We start from the raw sequence: 14,937 nt of genomic DNA on the forward strand, positions 1-14,937 counted from the left end.
GCCACCTCTGGAATGTACCACGACAGCTTCTTATATATAAAGAGTTTAGGACAAGAAGTGAAAAATATCCATTCCCCTATGGAACGGTAAGAGGAACCCCTTACTTAAGTCAGTATTTGATTCTGTTAATTAAAAAGTGCCATTTGGTCACAGGAGAGAGTATGGAGCCTTGCAGGATCCCCCCAAGGAGCTGTGCAATCCTGGCTATCATCTTGGATTTGCTCCTCTGAAGAATGTCTCCCTATTACAGGTTTATAGATTTCTTTATGAAACCTTATTTTGAAATGGCTCATGTTGCCTTTGCTTAGCTGAAATGTGGCAGCAATGGAGAGGAGCCAGCGGAGAGGTAATGTTAGAGCCAGAAATCAGGAAAAGGAAGAGCCATCAGCCAGGGAAATCAGCAGTGCCAAGAGAAGCCATTATTCTATTATTATTTCCAATGTGTAGGCATTGTTTTAAGTTACATTAAAAACATCCTTTAAATGTCTCATTAGTTGTGTGGTATATTTTCCACATTAATCCTTCCAAAAGAAATGAGTGTGATACTACCATGTGTTTCCAAATGGAGTCTTTGGGGAGTGGCTTGGTTTAAGGTTTGTGTGTTAGGGGGAAACCTGAGATAAAAGGCAGTTCCTCAAATTTAGAATGCCTGAAAGATCACAGATGGCAGAACATAGAATGGATTCTCCACTCCTTAAAACTGGCCAGAAACAATTGTCTTTGTCCCTCTTCCAGGTTTCCTGCCTCTTGTTTGCTAAGCTTAGTTTATAAAAATCAAGGCCCTCCACAGCCCTTTTCTGTATAATGGCTTGATCCTTGAAGCACTCCAGCATGTGTTGAACTTTACTTTTGAAAGTAGTCTTATTAAACGCAACAGAAGGAACAATGTGCATAAAGTTACTCTCATGCTTGAGTGTTTCCAGAGTTATGCCCTAAAGTTGCATTTGTCTCCCAGAGAGTATACATATATGCTGAAACCCAATAGCAGAACATGGTTGTATTGCAATTGATGCAGGTTGACTTAACTAGCTGTCTTGCTTTAAATTACCAGGAAATCCTTACATGTGTGGGCATGTTGTGTGTATACCTATGGACACAATCATATTATAACATTAATTCAGCTGTATAGTGCATCTACTGTGAACCATTGTTGAAGGGTTCCGTATATAAAATATTACGTATTCATTCATAAATATTAAAGCTAGAAGGAATTATTATGATAATCTACTCTGACCTCCCGCATGGTACAGGCAGAATATGAAGAGAGATTAGGGTTACCTCTACACTACACACCACTGGTGGTGTCATGTAGAGTACTTGTAGCTACATGCTGTAATGAAAAGGAGGTTGTGCCCACATTGCGGTGTGGTAGCTACATGTGTCAGTGAAAGGCTCTGGCTGAGGGGAGGCAGCGGAAAAAGATTTCCTTTCCTTGCATCTTCCTTTCTGCCAGAGCCTTTTCCCCACAGACGGGCAGTGCCAGGTTTACAATAGCTCCAGTGGCTCCATGGAGCTGGGCCCATACTCAGAAGGGGCCCTGGCCTGCTCCGCTTCACTGCGCCCGAAACCCCGCTGGCTCCCCCCGCTCACCACTTGCTCCTCTTGGCCTGCCCGCCGGCTGCTCTCTGCCCCCTGGCTCCACCCCCTGCTCCTCTCAGCCCCCTGGCCAGACCCCACTGCCCCTCCGGCTCTGGGTAGTCTCTGCTTCCCACCACCTGTGGGGCCCTGCCTGTCTCTCCAGAGCTGAGCCGCCTGGGACTGAGGCAGAAGCCTGGCCAGTCTCAGCCAGCTGTGTGTGTGGGGGGGGCTTGTCTGGGCCCCTCCAGGCAAGTGCATCTTCATAGATTCATAGATTCTAGGACTGGAAGGGACCTCGAGAGGTCATCGAGTCCAGTCCCCCGCCCGCATGGCAGGACCAAATACTGTCTAGACCATCCCTGATAGACATTTATCTAACCTACTCTTAAATATCTCCAGAGATGGAGATTCCACCACCTCCCTAGGCAATTTATTCCAGTGTTTAACCATCCTGACAGTTAGGAACTTTTTCCTAATGTCCAACCTAGACCTCCCTTGCTGCAGTTTAAACCCATTGCTTCTGGTTCTATCCTTAGAGGCTAAGGTGAACAAGTTTTCTCCCTCCTCCTTATGACACCCTTTTAGATACCTGAAAACTGCTATCATGTCCCCTCTCAGTCTTCTCTTTTCCAGACTAAACAAACCCAATTCTTTCAGCCTTCCTTCATAGGTCATGTTCTCAAGACCTTTAATCATTCTTGTTGCTCTTCTCTGGACCCTTTCCAATTTCTCCACATCTTTTTTTAAAATGCGGCGCCCAGAATTGGACACAATACTCCAGCTGAGGCCTAACCAGAGCAGAGTAGAGCGGAAGAATGACTTCTCGTGTCTTGTTCACAACACACCTGTTAATACATCCCAGGATCATGTTTGCTTTTTTTGCAACAGCATCACACTGTTGACTCATATTAGCTTGTGGTCCACTATAACCCCTAGATCCCTTTCTGCCGTACTCCTTCCTAGACAGTCTCTTCCCATTCTGTATGTGTGAAACTGATTTTTCCTTCCTAAGTGGAGCACTTTGCATTTGTCTTTATTAAACTTCATCCTGTTTACCTCAGACCATTTCTCCAATTTGTCCAGATCATTTTGAATTATGACCCTGTCCTCCAAAGCAGTTGCAATCCCTCACAGCCCAGCACTGAGGGACGCTGGCTGGGGCAGGTCCTGGCCTGGCTGATCGTGCCACTCCCCAGGGGCTGAAGCGATTCCCGGCCCTGGGACCAGCCCTGGCTGCGCTGCCAGATCAGCCCAGCAGACACAGTCGCCTCCCAGCAAGGCTGGTGAGTGTGGCTGGGAGGCAGGGCCCGGGGGAGTCGGTCTCTGGGGAGTCGGGGGCGGGGGTGCTGGGCTGTGAAGGGGCGGGGAAGATCTGTGTGTGTTGGGGCACTAGGGAGTGGGGGTTCTGTGGGGGGGGGTGCTGGGCAGTTGTGGTGGGGCTGTGGGCAGCGGTGGTGTTGTGCAGGGTGCTGTGCATTTGTGGGTGGGTCTGGGGGGGCACTGGGAATACTGGGTCCGGGGGGGCCTCTGGCCATAGGAAGTTGGGGTGTGTTGGGAAGTGTGGCGCGGCATCGGTCCACCCCTGAGGGGAAGGGGCACGCTGGCAGCACAGGGCCGGGCAGGCCACTGTGCATCTGGCAACTGCCAGTTTATGAATAGTGCCCTCGCATTGGGCGGAGCAGGGCCGCCCCTGCCATGCCAAGCCCCATTGCCTCTGGTAGGCCCCTCACTCTGGGGACTGACCTCCCAACACCATGCTCCACTGCCTACATGGGGGCCCACACAAATATGTTTGGTGCCGGGCCCACAAAAGGTTAATCCGGCCCCACCAGCAGCAGGGAGCTGGCAGAGTCTTTTCGTGTAGCAAGGAAAGGCTCCAGTAGTGGGAAAGCAGCAGGACGCTACACTCCTATTTTTAGGAGTGTAGATGAGGAGTCATTGCTTGGGCAAGTAGAAAGTGTGTAGGATGTGTACTAACATACACACCCACTCTCTGTCTGTGATCTACTTGCTGAAGCCATGCCCCACTGGCTACACTGCTATTTATACCAGTGCTGGGGGAGTTGGGGGAGGGGGCTATGTACCAGTGTGCAGTAAAGACATACCCTAAATGACTTGCCCAAAATCACAGTCAATCTGTGGCAGAGTCCAGAATTGAACCCAGGTTCAGTCCAGTGTCTTAACCACAAGACGATCTTTTCTTCCAAACAAAAGGTCCCACAATTTTCACTTCCCTGGGATTTAAACCTGATTTAATTGACTAAGTACTGACAGTGTGATGTTCTGTGTATGCGACACAAGGAATTTACAATCTAAGGCCCCGAACCTCCAAGCTGATCCATGCAGGTGATTCTCTGAATTTACAGAGCACCACTGACTATTTTGAGAGTTTTTAACTGGGATTTTAGTGGAGAATAATTCTTGTGCAGGCCCTCAACTGGGAATGCATTTTTATGTGTCATCTTTACTTTCCCATTTTATGTGTGTTTTCCTGGCTCTCTTTCCTGGTTTTTCACAGCTTGTCAGTCTTTTACTTTACAAGTAGAGTGGAGTTGGGCTGAATTAGCTTTCTTCTAATCAGGCACAAGCCTTGATTTGTGGAACTAGTAAGAGGTGCTTTGTGATGCACCCTGAGATTAAAGTGCATCACCCTGCCATGCATTAATCTTGTCTTCCCAGAAAGGGGGAGTCATAGATCTGCTTTTGAAATCAGCAAAAAGAACAGGAGTACTTGTGGCACCTTAGAGACTAACAAATTTATTAGAGCATAAGCTTTCGTGGACTACAGCCCACTTTTCGGATGCACTTCTTCATACATCCGAAGAAGTGGGCTGTAGTCCACGAAAGCTTATGCTCTAATAAATTTGTTAGTCTCTAAGGTGCCACAAGTACTCCTGTTCTTTTTGCGGATACAGACTAACACAGCTGCTACTCTGAAACCTGTCATTTTGAAATCAGGACGACTCCATGGCTTTTCCAGGGAATCATCCCCATGTCGTTGGGATGGCAGAATATGAATCTGAAGATCTTTTTGAAGTTTTCTTTCACACCAAAGAGTGCATTTTTCATGTGTAGGAATTAAGGTGCATCCTCTCCCCACCATGTGTTAAGAACCATGAGACCATATCAAAGCACTTAAATGTTTGAGAACTATTGTTTTATCAGTCATGGTAAAGTATTAAAATGAAAACGTGGATTCTGAACATAAAATGGGAATGGGAGAATCCTGCCTTTCTGCTGCACTCATCTGTTGGAATATTTATAATGAATTTCATGCATTGAATAAAATACTGAGCTCTACAAACATGCTGTCCCTTCACAGTTAGGTACAATACAGTCACATTTTAGACAATAAACCATGTGCCTCCTTAAACAACCCAGTCACTCTGGCATTTTTGTATGCTTTTGTATGTACTTTAAAACAAACATTATTTTCTCCTCTCTAACGCTTGCTTAATCCATCTCACAAAATATTATTTTCAGATTTTTCATAGAGAAAACTTTATTTGCAGATGTATTACTGGGAGAGCAATTTAACGTTTCTTTGATTGAATGGTGTTCTTCCTGCACATATGTAGTACTGGAAAATATGTTTCCACTTTCAAAGGGTTTATTTGATTTTTTTTTTTAAACATTTTTGGTTATGAAAGTTGTAATAAGCAGCGTTGGTACCCCTAACGGCACACCCCACACACTTATGTTGTGTGACCTAAGGTCACAAGTAATGGCTGCAAGCTAATTGATTGAGAAAGGCTTGTCTAACTGGGCCTCTTTGAGTCCTCCCTTTACATTCCTAAATTCTGTGAAGGAGGCACTGGCAGCTTAGTATTGCGGGCGGGGGGGAGAAAGGGAGGAAGTTTCTTCCAGTTGTGATTATGCGCAGAGTTTCCTTGTACTGAGCTTAGTTTTCTCCACCCACTACTTAGTGAGAACTCTTTAACTAGAAGACTAACAACTTAAAGCTTTATCCCTGTGAGTACCAGAAAAGTGATCTGAGTATTTATTAAACAGAGAACAAACTGCCTACTTCAGGCAGGGAGGAAGCGTATGGAAATTATATTAGAACTTCAGCAAAGTGCAGAGCTGCATAATACAGAAGCTGGGACTCAAATTGACAGGCTAATAAGCCAGCTCACTGAAGGGGGCTCTGTGTGGCAGCTCTGAGCTACTAAGTGTTGGACAACTATAGGCAAAATGTGAAATGGAACAGGGCAGAAAATAACACACTAACTTCAGGCAACTGTTGCTTTCTCCTGGTGAGTCCAGATTTGAAACATTGTTTTAAATGTACCTATTGTTGTTTTTACAAACCCTTCTGTTTTAACACAGCAACCCTTTTTGGAAACTCACTGTTTTGCAGATTATTTGTCCTTGCAGTGTATGTTAATTCTGAACTTTACAAAACTGGGTAGGAGGTAGTACTTTCCTTGCTGCTTGTACATGTGTTTGTCTTTTTCAGGAGGTGTGTCCCTTTTCTAAATCACATTGCTGTAGCTTCATATTTGGTGCAAAATAGTTGTGTGTAAGCAGCATCAGGTTTGTAGCAAACATATAGGTGAATATGGGAACAACAATCTATATCAACAGTTCATGCAGTGTGAGCTTTGTGGCATTTCTCCACTACTCCTTATTTTGCCGCCTTATCTTGAGAATGTATGGCACGGTCACTATGAAAAGAGCTTTGTGTTTGAATTCCTGGTGAGTCGAAGGGTCAGGGCCTGTGAGTTTGCCTGCCAGCAAGACTCATTGCTGTGCCCCCTTATTTTTCAAGCTAAAATAGAAAACCATATGTCCTCATCCTTTTCAAATATACGTATTTTGAGTCCAGGGTTTGCACGCTCTTTGTTGTGTGTGCTTTGTTCTTTTGATAGTCATATTTTGGGGGGATCCACTTTTCTTTTGTCCATATTTATTTCATTGATTTGAGCTTTATTACAGCTTTTTGCATTCCTTTGTTGTGATGCATGTAATTTTATCTTGTGGCAACATTCAGTGGTTCTGACTTTTATCTCGATATGAAGGATTTTTATTTGTGCACATATTTCTGAAAATTTTAGCGAGATCTGAGATATTTTGATTTTATATAAGTTCCAAAATTGTATTCAAAACAAGGTTTTGTGGGATTTCTTATATTTGTTTTTATCTTGAGTGCTATAGGATCCTTTAGGAAATGTTGTTTCAAATATGTGCTAACAAAATTATCCAATGTAATGGTAATAAACATAATCTAAGTCACAAGGTTATTTCAGTAATTGAGTTTGAATAAAAGCAGTTTTATTAACAAGGCAAATGTATGTAACATTACAAGTTGAGAGTAACATTAGAAATATGTTTGCAAAAATTGCTGAGTTGATAAAATATAGCCTAGTAAATCATCCAGGCATTTCAAAGTTACTCTGTGTGTGATGTTCATTTAAAATGCCTGCTATTTAAAAAACAAACAAACCTAACTCATTTTCCCATGGTAATGAAAGTACAATTAAGTATAAAATGGGATTCAGCATAACCCTTTTTTAAAATTTATGGGCTTTGTTTTCAGAGAGTAAATTGCTAAATTTGGAAAGTACTGGAGAAGTTTTGGAACTATAAATCATTTCTGTTGGGTTAAAGGGAAAAATAATCCTTTAGCAGAATAACCTTATTGAATAATATAAAGAAGTTAGTTGAATAATTTACATAAAGGACAACAGTGTTTCTTATTTGTAGCATTTTCTTTTCTTAAATTAATAAACTCATTTGGGAAAGAAAATAATAATATTTAGGAGGATGCCTATTCTTAAAGATGGTGTTTCAGGTCTGAGTCAAAAGTGTTTGGCAGAGATGCAAGCCTTTCCAAGCAGACAAGTTCACTGTCGTTCACCTGTTATGCTCATTCTTGTCTGCCAACCTAAAGGGTTCCCAAGAAATGTAAATGGCTCCAGCCAAGTATAGGAAAGAGCTTCTGAAATGTAAGGTAACGTTCTGAACAGATGCCATGCCTCATGTTCTTGTTGATTGGATTCCTATCCATTTTACCTTGGGACTTGGGCCGAAGTCTCAGACTGCCTGAAAGAGCAAGCATAGGTTGAGTCCTTAAACAGTAAACTTGAGTGTGGTATTTTTTTTAAGTTTCAGATTTTTTTTTTAAATGAATGGGGGGAAAGGAATGTGGACTTGAGATCCTAAAAAACCCTTCCAAATACTTATCCTCTCAGTCAGCTTGAGTAGATTATTTTTTTCTTGGCTGGGGGAGAAATAAGTTTTGAAATGTTTTCTCCACATTAAAAGCCTCATGGGAGCATAGATTGATCCCCCTGAAAGCTTTTCGGGTCCTCTAGTGAATACCATGCATTTTGGTGGTTAGAAAATAGGACTGAGAGTGGGGAATTGTGGGTTCCATTTCTATCTCTGCCAAAAACTTCCTGCGTGACCTGGGGCAAACCACCTAACTTTTCTGTGCCGCCATTTCCTCATCTGTGCAAAAGGGATACTTCTCACATGCCATAATTCATGTTTATAAAATATTTCAATGTCTTCTGATGAAAGGCACCATAGAAGTGCAAAGGGCTCATTATTTTTGCTGTTCATGGAAATGTTTGTGGTAGTGACTCAGGTGATAAGGAGACAGTGTGGTTGAGTTCCCACTGACCAAAACAAGCTATTGTTAGACACACTGTATCATGGTAGCTACTGTACACAACACTATTGTATATATTTAATATTTGTGTCTGTAGTTAGATGAGAATGACTTCATGGACACGTGATAAAATGTGCTCATCTCAACTGTATATGGAGGGTCCTTATCCGGCTGGCTGGAAGAGAAGGGGTTGTTGCTCCTTTATGGGTTCCCTGTGAAACTGGTAGCAGAGAGGGAGAGAGGAGAAAGTTTTACCCAGATGGAGTGGGTAGGAGCCAGGGCTGACTCCAGGCACCAGCTTACCAAGCAGGTGCTTGGGGCGGCACTTCCAGCTGTTCAGCAATTCGGCGGAGGGTCCCTCACTCCTGCTCGGAGCAAAGGACCTCCCGCCTAATTGCCGCCGCAGATCACAATCACAATCGTGGCTTTTTTTGTTTGTTTGTTTTGTTTTGTTTTGTTTGGCTGCTTGGAATAGCCAAAACCCTGGAGCCGGTCCTGGTAGGAGCAGGAAGTAGCAGGATCAGATCAGAGAGGGGGGTCACTGCCCTTCCAGCTGACTAGAAGGGGGGTGGTATTTATACCCCATGCGATCACAGAGAAGCCTTCTTTCTCACCTAGATCAGGTGGCAATACGCACTTCCCCATGAAAGCTGAAAGAGGGCTGGGTTCCTTCCTGGCCTGCTGTGGGCATTATGCCAGTCACCTGTTTTTATTTGGGGACGGGGAAGGAATTTTCCTGTCACTGCTAGATTGACTGAGGCAGGGTGGGTTTTTTTGCCCCGTTATGAGGAACCTGTCACAATTCAGGGCAACTGCACCAGTATTTTACCTTACTGGTTCAGCAAGAAGGCACCCATTTACAGACTTCTGGCTCCCCTGGTTGTCACCTCTATTGGGTGGAGACCTGCATCTCACTACCTCCTGACCAGGCTATCTCCAGGCTGCATCATTCCCTGACCATTCTTTGATTTTTCTAGCACAAGACAGTCTGCCTAACCAGGCCTGCTTGCCTCTCCCCTCAGAGATGATACACAGTGTAATTGCCAACAGTTTTAAGTTATCCCACAGCACTTCCTATGCAAGCCTACAGTTACTCTTAAGGTAAAAAGCATTACAAAGAAAATACATTAAAACCAAGAAAAGAACCTACATGCATGCAAATAAGCTTACCAGAGACCATCCCAACCCTAATGTGGGCTCTGGTTGGGAGCAGTCTTTCAAGACTCCACTCAACAGGTTTCCTTGTGGTTTCAAGTGGGGCACAGTTTCTCTGACAACAAACACTCACTCTTATGGGGCCTCAGTAGGCCCAGTCCTTTCAACCCTTTGCTAAGGATTGGGGTCATCCATGGATCAGAAGTCCTGTCCATTTGCTGAATCAAGAAAAAAGCCCTGTGCCTGTTTAAAATCAGGCTATATATCCAAACCCCCAACCCCCTTTTTGTGTGTGTGTGTGGGGGGGGGAGGGGGGTCATCTGTTGGTCCCTGGAGAATCCAGTTTGAACTAGTATATGCACACCTCTCCAGGAGTTGAAAAAGCTGATAACCAGAGAAATTACATTGGCATGCCCTAAATTACATACAATCTCACAATAATACAGAAACAATTGCATTTTTAATAAATGGATCCAAAAGGGATTGAACGTAAGTCAGTAATGTTTATCTTACTTCCATAAGGTTCGTCCAGGATATTGTCATATCTGTCGCAGAAGACACAACAGGTTTGAGACCCAATGGGATAGAGCAGAGGGGTTAGGTTATAATATTGCAACTCAGTATGTTAAAACCTCTGGCAGATGTCCAGTGCAGGCACTTGATATGGAAGGGTTATAATTATGAGATACAATGTATTCAAAGGGGATTTAGCAGAAAGCATCCCTTAATAGAGCTGAGGAAAGGAGGTTTGGGGCTTCCACATCTGGAACAGCAGGGAGCCACCCTCCCTCCTTTTATAGCCCCCTTAATCCTCATAGGAGGGGAAAGTAGCAGGATTCCAGAAGTGGGATAGCTGGGACCAGGTTGGGGATTATGTGAAAGTGGTTAAGGAAATGATGACCACTCACCCTGTCCAGTTTATCGCTGGGTAATCCCTGATATTTTAAGGAATAATTTTGTGGCCTAATTAAACCACATCCATCACCTCCTATCATTCTTATGGCATGGCAAGACAATACTTCCCTTGGCTGGCTTCAGTCTGACACCAGTTTTAGAAATTAAAAAAAAAAAAAACCCAAAAAAACAAAAAACTTCATAGTGCTTTATTCCTTTGGAAGGTTTATATTTAATATATCCCTGATGGTAAGGTAGGAAGAGACTGTTATTTGGAACATGAGATAGAAAAGTGCAGATGGGGATTCCTTTTTTTTAGATTATTGTGTCTGAGGAAACTAGTGAGGAAGAGAACCCAGTAAAAGCTTTGTGAAAGGGTGTATATACATTTTTCTTTCAATAACACTTGCACACTTAAATATCAGAGAGAGATTTATAGAGGGGTCTTTGTGGCATCTGAGGTAGTTTTAAGGTGAGTCAGGTAAAGATGGACACATTCTGGGGTTAAAAAGGGGTCATGCACCAAAGAGGTGGGGCCAGGAGCAGGAGAGCTGCTGCTACTGAGAGATGGAGCAGGCTAGGTCAGGTATAGTAGGAGAACTGTAGCATCTGGGATGTAGGTTGTCACATTATTGCCAAACCCAAGTTTTCAAAAATCATAAGTCAGGCACCAGAAATTATTAGATAGGTTTAAAAAAATCATGAATTTAAAATAAATAATTATGGGTTTCTTTTTATATCTTCTGGTGTCATAGGTGTTTGGCATCATGTTTTCAATTTTTTTCTGCAACCATGAGGACTAGAAACTTACTTTTTACTTACCAGATTCTCACAGAATCACATGATTCCAGGGGGGTCAGGCCTTTAAGAAAAACACCAAAATCATGAGACTCTCAACAAAATTGTGAGAGTTGGGAACTCTGAAGTCAAGCAAGTAGTTCAGAGAATGAGCAGGAAACATCTGCTGGAGAACAGGCCAGATATCTTGGGGGAGACAATTCCTGTCAGTCACTGATAGAAGGCACAACCTCAAGAAAAGTCAGCTCAGGCATGTGGAAGGGCCCAGTCACCTGATCTGTGGTAAAATAAACAAACAAATATTGAGAATAACTGATTAGTGTGAAGAACTGAGGAAAAAGTGCCATGTTGCTTCTGATTTGTATGAAAATGTTCCAGTTTATATCTTTTAAAATTACATACCATAGATAACATATCCATGCAGTAAGATAGACATAAATCTTGCGTCCTTCCACAATTACTGCCACAACACTTCAGAGAAGTGGTAGTGAGGAAATCACTCTCTTCCAGTTCATTTCCACTTGTGTTTGCTTTGCTCTGTCCCGCTTCTGTTGGCAGTGAGTGCTGGGGAGAAGAGACATGGTAACGCAAGCTGTTGATTAGCTCCAAAGACCACCACCGTCCGATAGCAAAAGCACTTCAAAATATCAACATTTTCTAAAGCTAAGCTTGACTTTGCTGCCAAAGTTACCTTCAAGGATGCATGCTATGTTTGCAGTTTGACTCAGCACCCTCTGAAAACATTAAATCTATTTTTGTCTTGTATATATTATAAATAAATTACTAATCCCTCACAGTCAGTGGCACTCAAACTTTTAATATTTCCACCATTCAGTGTAAAATCCCAAGGGCTGATTGTTAACTGCATATGGATTAATCAGATAAGGTTTGTATACTACTATAACCATTAGGTGACAAATTTTCCATCTTCTTGCATCTGTTCAGTGATTTACACCAGGGCAAAGTGGGTGTAAATCATTACCATTTGTGTTTAATAGTATTTTACACCCATTTACATCTGATCAGGAAAGTCCTTCATAAATGTTAAGCATTATTATTATTGATAATATGATGAGTCTGTACTTAAATATGCAGTAGATGGGAATGTGTTTATGATAGGGGACTACAAATTAGGAGTCCTAGGTTTTGTTTCTGACTCTTACAGGTCCTCTATATCATCTTGAGCAACTCAGGTCACCTGAGTGTCTATTTACTCTTCTGTAAAATGTATACAATAATAATAATAATATCCAACTCTTACATAGCTCTTCCATCAGCAGATCTGAAAGTGCTTTACAAAGGTCAGTATCATAATCCCTATTTTACAGATGGCACAGGGTGGTGAAATGACTTGCCCAAGGTTATCCACCAGATTAGTGGCCAAGATAGGAATAGAACCCAGGTCTCCTGAGTCCAAGTGGTTACATTATTTGAGGGCATTCGAGTGGAGCAGGAGAGTGACTAGGGTAATGCTAACTGGCTTAACATTGCAGTATCTTGTATTGTTTTTGTTTTTCCCATGGGGTCGACTGGGCGAATGATGCCATGGAAAGGGGCCATCCCCTTGGCCTGTCCTCTTCCTACCCTGGAGAACACTTGCAGACAGGATTCCAGGGATTCAGCGAATAATGCAGCAGGAATGGCATTTTCTTTTCTCCTATCTGTGTCCATGCTTCAGATCTGATCACTGAAAAGGAGGAGTTTTTTTCTGTTACCGCATATCTACATAACTTTGCTTACATGTGTATCTCCCTCACACCCCTGCATCCCTTTGCCCATTCTGATGCAACAATCCCACTGGGATTGTATTCACGGGTGGCAGAAGGAACAGAGGGTTGAATGTGGGGAATGCTTCTATTAGTCCCGTTTCCATCAGTCTGAATTAGGGATTAGCCACCAGTGAGAGTTCTATATGTTGTCAAAAGACTGAGTATAGGCCATGATTTGGTCTAAAATCATGCTCCTAACTCCTTATGGCCATGCCTAAATAAGTGACATGATTTTCAAAAGTGCTGAAACACTTAAGTTGGTTGCAGCTGCTGGATTCTTGACACTTCTGAAAATTATGCCACTCATTCAGGTGCCTGAATATGGATTTAGGAACTTAACTTTAGGCTCCCATTTTTGGCTGAATTAAATTACCTTTTTGTTGAGAGTTTCACATAGATATTTTAATTGCCATATTTAATAAAGCTTTTTTTCTTTGTTTCAGAGAAGGAGGGTGGGGGGCAGGCAAGTATGCTAAAAAGAGACAAAGGACCAAATGCTTGAGGAAGAAATAAAAAGTAGGTGGGTTACTTGGTGTATACAAACAAACAAGAATGTCATGTTTAGCATTGGTGTGAGAGTCACGTCTCTAATTTTGTTTTGATTTGGCTAGCATTTTTCCCATTAAGTAAAAGTTCAGATACTCTTAAATCTCTGCACTGTGTTAAATATTTACAGTTGCTGTTGAGCTTGTGTAAGATGCATAACTACAGTTTTTGAGATTTGTAGACTTAATGAGATAGGAAGTCAAATATTAAGGTAAAAGAAAGTAAAACTTTCATATAGAAACTTCTTTTTAGAACAGGAGATCTAGTCAGAACTGAGTTCTATTCCTCGCTCTGCCATTCTCACCATAAACATATATTAACTAGGATAAAAGGAGGTATTTAAAATGTTGCTAGCTTATTTTAATATATGCATTTTAGCCTAGTTTGGAGATGTTCTCAATATGACATTGGCCAAGTCACATTAACCTCTCTGGGTTTCAGCTTTCTTGGTAAAATGAGTGTAATAATTCTTATGCTTACCTATTTCAAAAGGCTGTTTTGAGACTTAAGTAATGTTTATCAAGTGCTGTGTGATCCTCAGATGAAAGATGCCTATGTAGGTGAGAAGTAGTCATATTTCATAGTTACATTGGCATAACTTTCTAACATGTAAGGGGTTAGCTATCAAGTAAAATAATTGGTCTTATTCTGCACTACTTGAATCACTGACAAATACCACTGGATTTCAGTGGAAGTGAATTGAGCCCATTCTATAAATTGTTAACTTGCCATAGAGTGACCTTGTGTAAAGGGTGGTTTATTTACTAAAGAAAGAAATTGGAAGCCTGTGACATTTTAGTGTCAGTTGTCTCTGACATTTTAGTGTCAGTTGTCTCTGACAGGCTATTTACAAATGTACTGCTGGTGAGTATCCTACTTTGTATTTTTCGAAGTAGATATGTTAATGCCAGCAACAGGGAAGTCTTCAGAGTCTAGTTTTGGAAACAAGTTCATTTACTAGTAACTCTAGGAAGACAGCTACAGATGTAGCAGAAAAGTTACAAGCAACTAGGGTGACTCATACACTTTTATCTAGTTTATGACTCTGAAACTGTGGATAGTACTGTCGAGTTTGCCCTGTAGCAACTTTTGCAGAAGCTTCGCAGCTCATCACAGTATATGTTGCTATGGGCACCAGCACAGAGGAAAAGAAAGAAAAGAAAAAAAAAAATTCAGCAGAGACTGCTAAATAGATTTTAAACTAGTGTGTTAGTAGCACAAAATGTGACAGAACAACAGCCAAACCAAAAATATTTTCTATGTGCAAGATGGAAAAGTGGATTAAAGTCTCATGATATCCTTCTTAGCTATTCATTTAGTCAGAGTTTTCACAAGAAAGCAGCACTCACAATTGGGGCCAAATTTTCATAAGAAATCAGCTCCCATTTAGACACCAAAATAAATGGCCAGATGTCAAAAGTGCTCCACACCTTTGATATTAAACTATTTTAAAAGCTGGGCATAAGAGTCACAATGGGAGCTGCTAGGTGCTCAGCACTTTGGAAAAAATGGTTCTTATTTAGGTTTCTAAATGGGAGATGAGCGCCTGTGAAAATCTGTCCCTGGTTATGGTTGCCGAGC

The 14,937-nt window shown here is 42.1% G+C and overlaps 1 long non-coding RNA gene across 6 annotated transcripts in view; it reads left to right on the forward strand.

Moving 5' to 3' along the window:
• The window catches only part of LOC128847700 (uncharacterized), a 394,963-nt gene that overhangs the window by 62,313 nt on the left and 317,713 nt on the right, over positions 1 to 14,937 (forward strand). For 5 of the 6 annotated variants that reach the window (XR_008446940.1, XR_008446939.1, XR_008446934.1 and 2 more), the window contains exon 1: positions 5,534 to 5,834. The exons of the other annotated variant lie outside the window; for it this stretch is intronic. This is a non-coding gene — a long non-coding RNA (uncharacterized LOC128847700). Of the gene's footprint in view, positions 1 to 5,533; positions 5,835 to 14,937 lie in introns of those variants that run through there. 6 annotated transcript variants of the gene reach the window in all.

Source organism: Malaclemys terrapin, chromosome 1 (assembly GCF_027887155.1).
Source record: "Malaclemys terrapin pileata isolate rMalTer1 chromosome 1, rMalTer1.hap1, whole genome shotgun sequence".
NCBI lineage: Eukaryota > Metazoa > Chordata > Testudines > Emydidae > Malaclemys > Malaclemys terrapin.